Genomic DNA, 15,695 nt, shown 5'->3' on the forward strand with positions numbered 1-15,695 from the left:
AGTTCAGCCAACATCTTGGTGGGTTTCCTTTCACCCTCTCTATTGCAATCACATCCTTCCTTTGGTGTGGCAACCAGATCTGTGCACAGTATTCCAACTGTGACCCAACTAACAAGTTATCTAGCTCCATCATAACTTCACTGTTCTTGATCCAATGCCTCAACAAACATGCTTCGTTAACCATATTATTCACCTGTCCCTGTGGCCTTCAAGGATTTGTGGATATGCACACCAAGGTCCCTCTGATCTTCTGTCCTTTATATTATCCATTGCCTTGTTAGTCCTCTCAAAATACATCACGTCACACTTTTCCAAACTAAATTCCATTTGGCGCTGTTTTGGCTGGTTGATCAGTCCATTAATGCTGTCTTGTAGTCTAAGCCTTTCCCCCTTGCTTTTTTACACACCATCAATTTTCATGTCATCTCCAAGCTCACATTCGTGTCTTGATCATTAATTTACTTGACAAATAACAAGGGATCCAGCACCAAACCCTGTGGTGTGCCATTGGACACAGGCTTCCAGTCACAAAAATAATATTTGACCATCACGCTCTGCCTCCTGCCACTAAGCCAGTTATGGATGCAATTTGCTAAATTGCCTGGATTCCATGGGCTCTTACCTCCTTAACCAGTCTCACATGTGACACCTTCTACTTCAGTAAGTGCACTATCCTTATTCCGATAAGCTCTGTAGCTATCCATTTTCTGGCCACACTGGTTCAACTTTATCAAATTAAAAATATGATTGTCTAGTAGAAATGCAGAATTATTTTAAAAGTTCTTTGTGTTCTATATAAATCGGATTTCAATCTGAATCTATTTAAAACATAAGTCAGAAGGCAAATGCCCAGAAATCAGATTACACTGCACCTATGCCACACAGATGAAACGAGTATCTATTGCAAGTTCAATCTGTCATGTACACAGCAAGCTCTCATTCCATGCCTGAAGCAGACTTCTGTAATATTGGTTAGGCTTTCTTCCTAGTCACCTTAACTCTAACCTATGCTGCAGTCAGATTCTTCAGACTCTTCAGGTACTGCTGGAGATTGCAATCTGAAAATTAGATTAAGATTTTTCCACTTCCTTTAACGTGGAGCCAGGAAAACCAGGAATGCTCCTTCTGATTCCAAATTAAATCCACAGACTAACAATACCATCAGAAACATCCTATTCTTTCCCAACTGAAAGCCCAATTCTGAAAATCTCTGCCCAACTCTACACTCAACACTCAATCCCACCGTGACCACTGAATTACCTCAAGGGTTGCAACTAGCATTGGTGGGTAATCAGTAATAAAGAAAATGAGACAGATGGGCTAATTTTCTGTTGTTGTGCTGGCTCTTTGCCAGCATTTAGGCACAATGTCCTATATTTCAATTCTGAACATCAACATTGTGTAAAATCAGATAAAGCTGAGCCTATCTCTGTAAATGTATTGCAGACAGTCTTAGCCTTCTAGCTCAAGGCCTTTCGCCAACATATAAGCACCCCAGATTGATAACATGTGACAGATCATGCAATTTATCCAGTTTATTCTTACTTGAAGCTTGTATATAAAGAGCTCACAAGACGATTGAGTGCATTACAGTGTAATTTACTGTTTTGTTAAATAATATTAATCTGAATGCAAAAAGACTGAAATTTTGTAATCAAAAGATCCCACTAAAAATATAATTCAGTTGCAACCACCAATATCTCTACAGCATCAAAAAAGAAATACTTGATCGAAAATGTTTATTCCACTACGAACAGTGATACCTGGATACATCAGACTACTGCAGGTGAGCATTGGAAAGGGACAGTTTGAGTGTGAAGAACTTGTCTGAAGTTTAAGTCGGTGTATTTTAGTTTTGTATAATAACTTTTAGTTCTTGCATGTCAAAATTACTGAATTCACATGTATACACAGTTATGTTATACAATGATAAAATCTATGTTGATAAATTAAACTAACTTTTGTGAGACTCCATGATCTTTCCTGATGCTTTTAGCTGAGCTTTTGCAAATTTTATTCTGAATTATATAAACATATTTTCTGAAATTATGGAAAATGGTGCAAATCGCCTTAAAGCTAAAATAAATATCGTGCCACATTCAGGCCATTCTTGATGCTCAGCATGAGGTACTCCTGACTGCACTTAAGATGCCATCAGTGTTAGACAACTAATGGAACACTACATGTCATTTATGACTGATATCACTGACAGCTTCTATTGTTTTGACTAATAGCACAATATAAAAGCACCCAGCTTTTAAAGTGTCCATTTCATCTGTGTGGCATAGGCGCAGGGTAGTCTTATTTCTGGGCATTTTCCTCCTGGCTTACATTTTAAATAGATTCAGGTTGAAATCTGATTTATACAGAACACAAAAAGGAAATCAAATAATGAATGGTTGCTACTGCAATATCTTGAATTACATCCACCAATTTAAATGATGCTAAGCAATTTGTAGGCAAAGTTGAGGACGGACAGTTATGATGGGAATATGGTTATTGCAGGTAAAATATAATAATAAATTAGAATTTTGTAATGCGTAGGATTTTATAGACATAGTTTATGTAACAAGGTCAACTATTTTGTTACAGTAACTTACAATGGATAACAATAACATTACTATAAAATTTTGAATGTGTTGCTCCTTTTGTGGTACTGATTAGTTTAACACAGTCTTCCTCAAAAGGTAAGTACTGCTGCTTTGCATTAGAAAGCCAGAGAGGTGGATGAAAGTTTAACATTGGAAAGAGAATCAGGAATTTTTAAAGCTCACTGCCAGTAATAAATTAAGAAAATTTATAAATTCTGGCAATCTCAGGAATGGCATCACGTCATTAATTTCTTTATTAACGTGTTAGTGGCATTCTTTATCTGAGTGAGAAATTAGTATTCCTTTCAAACATTTTTAGAAAGGTTTCTAAACCTTTCTAAAGGTAACACAAAGCTCATTATTTTTTGGAATATCACACTTTGCATATAAATATTGTTAACCGTCACATTGTAATCCTGTTTATATTGCCACAAAGTGCTGATATTATTAATAATCAACAATGTCCTACCTTACAAAGAGCACGGTGGTCACTAATCTCTTGACCAATGATAATTGACAATACTTTTGATGATTAACAAAGTTGCAAAAATTTCAAGTCTTTTAAGTTTATATGAACTTTGGTACATTTTACAGATACATTAAACTCACCTTCACTCGATGTCCTGCAGATGTCCTAGGAATATAGTTATGGTTGGTAGACTCAGGGAAAATTACATGCTAAACAGATAAGTCAAAATTTTCCACCAATTTGCAGCTCCTATCTTTGTATAAGACCCCAGGACCGACGCAGTTTCACCACTCCAGTTTTCCATCACTGACAGTTCTTTGCACATTAGACCTTTCACACCATGATTTGTGCAACATCTACTGCCTCTCTAGAACATTTATTAGTTTAGATAAATGTTATTTAATTTTGCCTGTCTGAGTTTTTTTTCTCTTTCTTATGTTTTCCAAGTGCTTATAAGACATCAACTCCTGGCAACGAACTTCCAGAAGCATAATACTACGCTGTCCTTTCTAGAGCGTTTTGGGTCACCTGTTGTTTAGTAACCAGTCATAGATTTCACTCAGTGGCAAAATGTAAAACAAATAGAGCAGACAGAAGCAAACAAACAAAAGCAGTAATGTACAAAGAGATCAGGCACAACTGAAATTTTCTAGCTACACTGTAAATACACAATATACCTTTGCGATATGTTGTCTTCATTGTGAAAAAAAATTAAATACCTGATTTTTGGATGAGCATTTCTGCAAATTTTAATACTCTTTTTAAAAAAAAGTCCATCTATGACCTCCATAAACATTACTTGTCATCAAAACTTGATAAAGCATTATGCCAGGTACGTCTTGCTTTTATAGAATGCATCCACAAAAAAAAACAGTTGCTCCATGACAAGCATAATAAGGTTTAGAAATCCCTTTAGCAAATAGCACGTATGCACAAACAGCATGATGACCTCCCAGCCAATATTTGAGACATTCTTATGTCCATTGCTGCTGCAAATTAAACAATGAGAAAAGATTTACACAATAATAGATTGTCATCCAATTCTGTGGAAACCAAGAGTAGATGACACACAACAATTAGTGTAGCAGTACAAGACTTGTTTCAGGAAATCCCTCAGATCAGAATTTCAATGTCAACCAGGACACTTTTGTGGAGAAACTCAAGTTTTAGTTATATCCAGTATTTTTAGACTTTAATCCCTTAGAGACATTTCAAACAAAATGCGTGTCCTCCCCAATCAACTCACAGAGCAGAAGTCCCAGATCTCCACCAAGGGATATTGGTAATATTTCCTTTCTACAAGTACAGTTTTGAACTTAGTCTGCACTATTTTGATTAAGAGCCTCTGGAAAGCGAATTTGAAGAAAGAGTTCAAATTGACAACTTTCCACTGACAATGTTGCAGACAACAACTGATGTCACAGACTTGGAGCTACAGGTTCGTAGATCTTTGAAGGTTGCAAGGTATATTGAAAAAGTTGTTAGCAAAGCAATGAGTTCTTGAGCTTCATAAATAGAGGCCTTGAGTAAACAAGCAGTAAAGTGATGTTGAGCATTCATAAAGCTCTGGTTGAGTCACAACTAGAATTTCACATCCTGTTCAGCTCACCATACTTTATTAAGATTGTGAGAATCAATGAGAGGGTGCAGAGATTCATAAGAATGCTTCCAGGGTTGGGGAGTTTTGATTATAAGGTTACATTAGAGAAGCAGGGGCTGTTGTCCTTGGAACAAGGAAGATTAAGGGGATATTTGAGAGAGATGTAGAAGAATATAACAGGTTTGAATATAGATAAAGGTAATCTGTTCTCATTAGTTGATGGTGCAAGGATTATGGAGGACAGATTTAAAGTTTTGGATCAAGAGATGCAGGAGTTTGTGAGGAAGAACTTCCTGTACAGTGAGTGATGATGATCCAGAATGTGCTGCCTGTAAAGGAGGTAGACATAAAGATGATCAATGACTTCAACAGTTAATTCGGTGAGGATTTGAAGCAAATAAACTTTCAGTACTAAGGGGATGGAGTAGAGGAATGTGACTGTTTGCATTGCTCTACAGAGAGCCATCATGGACCCAATTCCCCAAATGACCTTTTTTTTCCTTTGGGTAGGGACACTATCACTGCATTGCAAGAGAGGCCCACGTCAATTTGCTGACAATAACCTCTTTCTTTACCATAAAAGATTGATCTTCTCTGTCTGTTTAGTGCCAACCTGGAAATGTTCTTGAAATTTTCTCAAGTTCAGTTTCAAGTTGTGGAAAGGAGCTTGACCTATCAGCCATTCCTCAATACCTGAGTGTGCTTATACAGTTCATGTCCATAGTCACGGAAAATGACAGGTTGCAGCATCTCCATGTGCATTAGCACTCTGATGGTTGGCTCATCAAAGCCTTCTACTGAAAGTCTACAAGCAGCAAAGTGTCCTGTCACATCTGATACAGCAACATTGCAAGTTTGTGTGAGCTGTTTTTATTTGGATCACAAAGAGATCCTGTTTTATTCGAGCCACTTCAGAAATTGTCTCCTTATTTCCATTGGTTTAAATTACGTCATCAATTTAGACCCACCATTCAAATTTCTTTGAATTCATTTTTTGTCAATACATAATGTCCTTCTTTTGCTGTGTTTCTTGTCAATTGGTAAAGCTATGTTGGAGATTAGATGTATTTAATTCGTCATACTAACAGTCTTTTGGACGCATAAAGCTTTTAACCTAATGTTGTTTCCCACTTTCTTTTGATTTAAATTGGCTATCTGTCTTTTTATCTGCTGTCATACAGAACAGAATTTTTTTCAATCTAGACAATCACAAAAACCTAACTGAGAATAATTTAGGAAGTGTGGACAATTATTCATTTCCCATGGAGTAGGCCAAAGGCAAATAAGTGACTCAAGCAGTAGCAGGCCAAATAAATGGGTTCAATGTATTTCACATTGCTATGACCTTGCACCACAAGACCACCACGTCTGACACAATTACATCATGTGTTTGTAAATACAAAAGCTTTTTATCAAATTTTAGAAAAATACAGATTGGTTTAAATTTGGTTTACTTAAGGAACCAAAGTATTTGAAGTGTGTTAATATTCAAATTATTTCCAAACTATCCTGTTACATTTGGAGGCTAAGTGTTTAGCACTGCTGCCTCTCAGGGTTACTGGGTTCAATTCCAGCCTTGGTTAACTGTCAGTGCAGAGTTTGCACATTCTCCCTGTGTCTGCGTGAGTTTCCTCCAGGTGCCCTGGTTTACTCCCACAGTTCAAAGATGTGCAGGTTAGGTGGGTTGGCCATGCCAAATTGCCCCATAGTTTCCAGGGATGTGCAGGCTAGGTGGATTAGCGAAAGTAAATGTGGGGTTACAGAAATCAGGTGTGGGACTGTGTTTGAATGGAATGCTGTTCAGAGGGTCGGTGCGTACTTGGTGGTCCAAATGACCTCTTCCTGCACTGTAGGAATTCTGAGATTCTATGATATGATCTGAAGCAGTAACATTGCAGGGGGAGGTGATGGCCTATTGGTATTATCACTAGATTATTAATCCAGAGACCCAGGTAATGTTCTAGGGACCCAGGTTTGAATCCCACTATGGAAGATGGTAGAATATCAGTCAAAAAAAAAATCTGGAATTAAGAGTCTAATGATGACCACAAAACCAATCCTGATTGTCAGGGAAAGCCCATCTGGTTCGATAATGTCCTTTAGAGAAGATAACTGCCATTCTGACTTACATGTGACTGCAGACCCACAGTAATGTGGCTAACTTAATGAATGGGTAATAAATGCTGGCCCAGCCAGGGATACCTACTTTTTTTTAAATCTGCAGGGAAATTTGGGATTCTAATGCCAGTCTTCAAGTCTTGATGTTTTCTCTGAGGACAGTAGAATCAATCTAGTGCATTTGATTTCCCACTTTTGTTTACGCGTATTAGATTGCAAACTCCTTTTTAATTCAACACTTCATAAAATGAATGAACTGGAGCTACAAAGTTCTCTCAGTTATAATTTGAAATATAGGTCACTCCAAAGCATCCAGCCATATATTTTATTTACAGTGCAACCAATTGACAAGCAGAAGTGATGTATTGATGACAACTAGATTTGAATACAAGACTGGATGGGTAAAAATGTGTTGCCTCTTTTGCTAGTTAATGGATGCTATATTAAAATTACAACTTGACTATATGCAATAATGAAAGTAAGATTGGATGGCACAAATGTATGGGGACTGATTTACATTGCAAAACCCTTAGAAACAAAAGCTGTACATGCAGAAATTCCTGGTATTTTCTCTTTGCCTCACAAGTAAATTACCAGTTTAGTGGAACCACAGCACTGACAAGTTCCCTTGAAACTACATGCAGGGAGATATCAAGAAGTGAAACAAGATGGTTTGTGTCATTGAGCCTGGCTGCAGTTTTTAGCTAATGAAGCCAATCACACTCACCAACAGTGGATAACACTGCAAACTTATGGAGTTTTGTTTCTATATAGCAGCTTTTGCAAATATATGAAGTTTGTCATATTTCCGTTCATCATAGTAAAATAATAACTAATCATTTCCTGTAATTTCTGTGATAAAATAATAGAAGCACAAATGTCTTGGAAATTGTTTTTTTCTAAAAAATAATGCAGCTTAAATGCACCTTATTGGTTGTGAAAAGTTATTTTCAAATAAGAGAAACACAAAGTTACGAGGCCCCACTGTTAAAAGGTTCAGATTTAGTATGTGCCATTTGTAGAAAAATTGTAAATGCATTTATTAATAATTCCTTTACAATTTCACTACAAACCTCACATTTTATTTTATAATGCTTTCTATAAGGTGTGTAAGAATGGTTTTATTCAATTTTGAATCATCATTGCTGTCAGAGCCAGTAATGGACATTATGGTAAGTACACCTAATTTGCTCTGTGCCTTTGTATGATTAAATCAATAGCAGACAAACAGTAATAATTTAATAAAAGCAAAGTACTATGGGTGCTAACGATCTGAAATAAAAAGAGAAAATGCTGGAAAAACTCAGAGTATCTGACAGTATCTGTATTGAGAGTGACAGAGTTAACATTTTGAGTCTAATATGATGCTTCTTCAGAACTAAAGAGGGCCAAAAATGACCATTTTTATGCTGTTTGATAATAAGGGAGGGGATTGAGTTGGAACAGATAGTGCCTATAGTAAAAGACAAAGAATGTACTATTGGCAGTTAAAGGGATATATAGATAAATAAATGCTGCTAATAGCAAAAATAGGTAAACTTTGATGACAGCAAACCTAAGCAAACAAAATGTAGGGTTGGGGGTAGGTGGTTGTAATCAAAATGGAGGATCAAATTCAAACATTGTCCTTCATCCTGATTATAGTGCCAACCCCATCCACTGCATGTCTTGTTTCCATGTGTATGCCCTCATCAGAACTGTTAACACATATCATTAATACCTGTTTTGGATCTCTATCTCCCCTTTACTTCCATTAGCATTCCCTTTGCCTGTTCCTAGAGGTAATCTGTTCCACTTGCTCCTCCCATTTTCTCAACAGCATAGAAACCATCAGTTTCTAGGCCTCTTCTGAGGTTCTCCAGAATTTTCTGTTTTTATCGTGATGAATTACTTAGGGTGATGAAACATCATAGATAATTCATTGATAGCTCTCATAATGTACGTATGCATAAATAAATTAAAATAGCGCAAAACATGGGTGAGATTGGACCATACAATCACTCTAGCCAGCCCCACTATTCAATAAAATCATGGTGGATCTTCTGCCAGATCTCAACTTTGAACAGCTCCTCTCCATAATGGTTTCAAAGAAACCAAAATCTGTTTATTCCACGCTTAAATATGCTCAAAAATGAGGGCATCCACAAGCCTTGAGGCATGACATTTCCAATGATTCCCAATTCTCTGAATGAAGAAATTTCTCATCTCAATCCTGAAACTGAAACTTTTCTTCAATTTCTAGAGCCCCCCAATAAAGGAAACAACTTTTGTGTTTGTCAAACTTCTTCAGAATTCTGTAGCTTTGAATGAGATCACATTTCATTCTTCTAAATTCCAGGGAATATAGGCTCAATTTACCCAGTCTCATAGGACAACCTTCTCATTACAGAAAACAATCAGTTGAATTTTGCTTTACTGCCTGCAAAGTAAGTATATCTTTCCTCAGATGTGGAGGTCAAATATGGAGGTTGATGCTATGCACGTTATTCCAGATTTGATCTCACTAAGGCCTATACAGTTGTAGCAAAACCTTATTATTCAAATACTATAATCCCCTTGCAATAAAGGCCAACATACTATTTGCCCTCATGATTGCTTAGATTAAATGCACTTACCTGCATTTGTTCTGTCCATAGAAAACTAATGTTTGAAGTTTCAAAAATCCACTGTTGAAATATTTTAATGTTTTAAAGTATTCATTCGAACATTGAGTTGCATTGTGTCACAATAACTGAACAATTTAATGGTGTGTCCTGAATATGCAACACATGCTGAATAAAATAGTACTGATTTTCTATTGTTGAAATGTCCTATCCGTGGTTACCGGAAAGCACAGATGCCTGCCCAGCAGACTCTTTGGCACTCTGACTGATCTTAGTATTATGAATGAAAAACGGGCTCTATGTTACCTGGAATTATTTGTAGGCAAGAGTAGAGTTATTGATTGTTCATCATTACAAACAAGAATCTATTTCAAAGTGGTTGCCTAAAACTTTTTTTAAAATTGAAACTAACTAGTTTTTTTTTGTCTTTTAGATTCGATCTGCCAGCAAAGTGACACTGAACAATACAGACACATTGATGCATGGCACAGCTCTATTTCTTGGCGTGTTAGGTTTCAGCATGTCCTACTACAGTACACGACAAATGCAACTTCAGCAGAAATCATTAACTAACTTTAAAACAGGCGCCTGATAAGAAGTGGATACAGAATTTTCACAGTCAGGCCATGAAAGTGAGATTGTATTTGATGGTAAATGTTGTCAGATCACCTCCTGGACTACGCCTGCTGTCTTAAAGTTTTAAAAACCAATTAGCTTTGCTGCCATTACAATTGCACTAATGATTTGTCCTGGTAAAGGCAATCGGCCTTTAGCTAACGCAGACTGTTAAATTCTGAAACTTTGTGCGCAGAAATTTGAATCTGAAGCTAAGTCTAAACCTTATTATAATCAATTCTGCAAAATGGAGACAATACAGCAGCGCTATCATTCACCATGATGGCTGTATGCAGAAATATATACAAAATGATTCCATTTAACGAGCCACAAAATTTTGCAGAAATGAAAAAAGAACCGATTTTATCATCAGCTTCTGAAAAAGTGGCAGACATGGTGGGCCAAATGCACCATAAGAATGGAAGGAGCAGATATAGGCCATTTGGCCCTCTATGCCTACTCTGTCATTCAGTAAGATAATGGCTGATTTTCTACCTCAACTCCACCTTACTGCACAACATTCCTATTGCTTGATTGTCAACACATCTAAAAATCCATAGATCTCTGACTTGAATGTACTTGATGATTGAGCATTTACACCCCTCCAGTTCAGAGGATTCCAAATATTCCCAGTCCTTTGAGTGAAGAAATTCCTCCTCATCTCAATCCTTAATGGCTAAATCTTCCTAGTGGGGCTGCGATCCCTGGGTCTGGACTCTACAGGCTGGAAAAATAGCCTCTCTAGTAGCAATCCCGTCACGTCTCTTTAGAACTATATATCTTTCAATGAGATCACTTCTTATTCATTTAAATTTCAGGCAATAGGCTTAGTCCTCTGAATTTCTCCTCATAGGAGAATCCCTGCATTCCAAAAATCAGTCTACTGATCCTTTATTACCTTCCTTTGAAGAGAAGTGTATCCTTCCTTTGGTATGGAAACCAAAATTGTTCTCAGTACTGCACGTGTGGTTTCCCCAAGGTCCTATATAATTGCAGCAAGGCTTCTTTGTTCTTATACTCCAAAGCCCATGTAAGAAAGGTTTATATTCCACTTGTTTTCCCCTAATTTCGTACTGTACCTTGCTTGTTAACTTCCTGAGAATTGTGTGTATGAGAATACCCTTTGAAAACCAACATCTCCAAACTCTTGCCATTTAATAAATATTTTATTTTTCTATTTTTGTTACCAAAATGAATAAATACATCTGGCTCCAAATTATGTCCAAGTGTCACAATTTTACTTACTCACCCATCCATGTCCCTTTGTAGCTGATTTGCAACCTCCTCAGACCTTACTTTCCCATCTAACTTTGTATCATCAGCAAGCTTGAACACATAACAAATTGTTGATGTAAATTATAAATAACTGAGCCCCAATAACCGATCCTTGCAGTACCACAATGCAGTTTGTTAAAGTAAATTGTGCCATTTATTCAGATTGTTTGGTTTCTGCCTGTTAGCCAATCTTCAATGCATGCAAACATATTGTCTACGATCCCACAAGTCATGCTTTCTCTCCCCCTTCTTGAATAACAGGCTTGTTTTTGTTATTTCCTATCCCTAGAGATGATTCAAAAAGCTAAGAGATCAAAATGCAACTTCTAATTTTGTAGCCATCTCCTATGACATATGCCATCAAGTTCAGGAGATTTGTCAGCTCGTAGCTTCATTAATTTCCCCAGTACATTATCTGTACTAATACTTTTTTTTAAAAGTTCCTCAATCTCACTAAACACTTGGTTCCTCATTATTTCTATAATGCTGTTTGTGTCTTCTAACATGAAGGATACAAAGGATTTGTTTATTGCTTCTGCTATTTATTTATTCCACTTGCAATTTACCTGTCTGCCTATAAGAAAGATGTTTACTGTTGTTAATCTCTTTTCTTCCATTAATGTTTTTACATATCTACAGAAACTTTTCCAATTTATTTCTATGTCTGTTCCTAGTTTACTTCCATCTTCTAACATCTCTCTATATCCTTTTTGTTCAACGTTTTCTGAAATTTAAGATCATCCTCAATCTCACATTTGATATTCTTTAGGAACACTAGAAGCTTTTACTTTTACTCTAATAGTATCCGTAAAAATCTTAATAGCCAACATTGGACCACTTTTCATGCCGGGTTTTTATTTCTTAAGAATTGTTCTGTGTATTGTGAGTAATAATTTTTAAAATACTTGACATTGCATATCTACCCCTTACTTTACTTATCTTTACAAAGATATCATCAGAAAAAATATGCATTGCCAGTATTCAACTGTAACAAGTAATAATTTCATTAGCTTTTGTGAATAAGTAACGGTACTGACTTAATCTGTGGTTTTGAAGGATCATGGTATCTTTGTCTGCTCAAAATACCATTCATTTCATTATCTGACAATCATTGCATGATTGTATTTTCCCAAATGAAATATTTTAAATATGAATAGAAACACAGCAATATAATGCTATGCAATGATATATTTGACAATTTAAGGAATAACATTTATTTTGCTGTATAAAGGCCATTAACGACTGCAAATCATGAAATACTTAACCAGACCATAGCAGCAAATAAGTGAATTATCAGAGCAAGAGAAAGAGGCAAAACTTAATTGCTCAAGACAAAAATAAAAAATCACTTTTGCCTCAATACTCAACTATCTCTGGTGACACTTAGAGATGTAAAAGAACTTTCATTACAATATGAAAACTACCAAGCTCAACTTCATGATCACAAAGAAAAGTGTATTTTTACAGAAATATGGCAAATAGATGTAATTTTAATTTACTTCAGCTCTGTCTTTTCAGTTTATTCTCCTTCAGGTCTCTGAAGGAAGACAGACCTGACCCACAGCACTCAAACCTCCACCACACATAGGACAAGGACGTAGATATCAAATCTAACCCAAGGAGCCCATGTTGCTATGGTAACAGGCACTTTTCCATGCATGTTGTGTGTGGAACTACAAATACTGATGGTAGAGATTTCAACATTTCTGACTTGTTCAAGCTGTCTCTGATTCTGCAATGTGACCAAGATGGTAGGCAAACTCTGCTTAATGCCCACTACCATTTTGGATTGAATTCCTTGACCATGAATCAAGCCTGACACATGGGTCAATCAATGTATCCAGCATCCTGATTGTGCATGACCATCAGCATTTTCCTATTGGGGTTGTAGCGATTACAGATCAGGTTCAATGTTTATGATCCAGTTAGAGACCAGTGACTTTTAATTTCAAAATAGACAAAATTTGAAAACCCAAATACTTACTTAGAGAATAACCATATGATTTTGCATTTTATAAAACTTCAGAAAGTCAGAAAGTTAAAACAATCTACAATACCTAAGTTTTTACCTTTAACACAAGCTAAGTATAAATTAACAACCAAAATGTAGTAAAACACAGCGCAAAAAAGCAAAGAACTGTGGGTGCTGGAAATCAGAAACAAAAGCAGAAATTGCTGGGAAAACCCAATTTAGTATTGAACCTTATCATATTATAATTGCTATTTCCAATGCTCCCTCACTCTGACGTTCTCTACTTGGCTTGCCTTATTTCCTAGGACCAGACCCACACAGCTCCATCAGTGGTAGGACTGGAAGTGTACTGTTCCAGAAATTTCTCCTGTCTCATTGTAGGAATTTCTCCCCTTCTGTGCCCCATACTCTACCTTTTTCCCAATTACCCAAGGTAATTGAAATCACCAACTATCACAATCCTACTTGTCCTGCAGATTTCCATAACATGCCAACAATGGCCACTTCTACTTCCTCCCCACTGTTTGGAGGTCTGTAATAAATATCTATCAAGGTCACCGCTCCCTTCCTGTTTCTCATCTCCAACCAAATAGATTCTAATTCAAGAACTGCATCTGATTCAAGGGTAATGATATTATCTTTGACCAAAACCATTACACCTCTTCTCTTTTTACCCATCCAGTTTCTACTAATAACCTTATAAACCGGAATGTTAAGTATCCAGTCCTGTTCTGGCTTGGGCCATGTTTCTGTTAATGCTGCTTTGTCATATCCTCCTAAAGCAATTTCTGTTTCTTGTTCCCCAATTTGTTCACTACATTCTATGCATACAATTTAACCCTGCCCTTATCTCTTTCTTGCCCATTGGGATGTGACCATTTCTTTGTTCACTGTCAACATTCAACCCTTCCCTCACTTCCTTTTCCCTGTTTACCATTTCTTCTCTTTTGCCCTCGCTGCTTCTTCTCAAACTAGTTCATTCGTCGACTGACCCACCTGGCGTACAAGTTTAAATCTATTTCCACTACAATATTTAATCTCTCAGCCAGATGATTAGTTCCATTTCTGCTCAGGTGAAGACCATCTCTTCCGAACAGCTTTCTCCTTTCCCAAAAGTGATCCCAATCTCCCAAAAATCATAACCCTTTCCTATTATATAAGCCACACATTTAGCTCCCTGATCTGCCTTTGCCTAAATGGTGAAGGTCATGGCACAGACAGAATTTCTGAGATTACTATCCTGGAGATCTTATGTTTCAACATTTTCCCTAACTCCTGGAACGATCCTGCAAGATCTTCAAGCTGTCCTGAAAATGTTGATGATTCCCACATGAACCTCAACCACTGATTGTGCATCCTCCATTTCCAGAAGTTTATTCAGCCCTCCCAAACACTTGCATCCCAGAGGCAACAGACTATACTCAAGGACTCAAAATCTTGGCTGCAAACTAGGCAGCCTATCCCTCAAACTGTTGCGTCACCCACTCCTACCACCCTTTCTAATACACTTCCATCAACCTCACTACCACTGAATCACCAACATCTCATATCACTCTGTCTTCCTCCTGAGGGGTTTCAACTCTTTACTTTGAAGACCCAACTTCCCTCAAAAGCCACACTGACTTGGACTTCCTCAAAGGTTGCTTAATCTCATCTCCTGAGGCCATGCTATTTCTGGATTCCCAAGGTTTACATTCCAACATTGACTGATGGGCACTTTTCCAGTTCATGAGACATACTGAGCCAATCTCCATTGTTTCAGAGAGTTACTTCTGCAACAAAGGCCAGCAGTACTGAGCCAGTGACTTTCTGCCACCTTCTAAACTCCAATTGATGTCTTCTGGGCCTCAACTGGACTTTTCCGACTGGACTGGTTGCAATTCCTAAATGTCTGATAGGAAATTAAAGGAGAGGATAGAAGTCGGGGAAGGTGTCTGACATAAGAAGCAAATGATCAATGATCACACTATCAGCAGTTTGCCCAGTACGTTAGGAGAATCAGGGTAAGCTGATAGTTCAGAAGGGTCATAAAGCTGGAGCATACAACCATCCTCAGTATTCTCAATGACATCAGATGACGTGCTTAATTGCAGTTAGTTCCACAATGTTGAAAGCAAACTCCACCAGAGAACTCAGGAAACAGAAGTATTCTTATTCCCTGCCATACCAGTTCTATCTACTCCTTTTTATTTTATGTGACCTCATCCTGAAAGGGACTGCCCAAAATGTCACTGTTTGTATTACACTATATTCAGGCAAAATTAAAGGCAAATGAGTTTAATGACAAAATAGTGCATGGTGCAAAGCAAAAGATGACAGTAGGGCATTAAAGAAACAAAACATGGAACTGCAAAGATGTGAATGGACATGGCATTAACAACAATAGCCATCCAAAAGCAACTTAAGATTCATTGTTATTGAACTCAGCGATAAGGTAGCAAGGCTGTGATAT

The 15,695-nt window shown here is 37.1% G+C and overlaps 1 protein-coding gene and 1 long non-coding RNA gene across 2 annotated transcripts in view; one reads left to right on the forward strand and one right to left on the reverse strand.

Annotated features, from left to right (window-relative positions):
* The window catches only part of fbxo25 (F-box protein 25), a 184,702-nt gene that overhangs the window by 11,719 nt on the left and 157,288 nt on the right, over positions 1 to 15,695 (reverse strand). The gene's annotated exons all lie outside the window — the stretch shown is intronic.
* On the forward strand, positions 1,579 to 12,631 carry LOC125483065. The gene is made up of 2 exons (XR_007262055.1): positions 1,579 to 1,786; positions 9,815 to 12,631. It is a non-coding gene; the product is annotated as an uncharacterized LOC125483065 (long non-coding RNA).

Source organism: Rhincodon typus, chromosome 5 (assembly GCF_021869965.1).
Source record: "Rhincodon typus isolate 14 chromosome 5, sRhiTyp1.1, whole genome shotgun sequence".
In the NCBI taxonomy this organism is placed as follows: Eukaryota; Metazoa; Chordata; class Chondrichthyes; order Orectolobiformes; family Rhincodontidae; genus Rhincodon; species Rhincodon typus.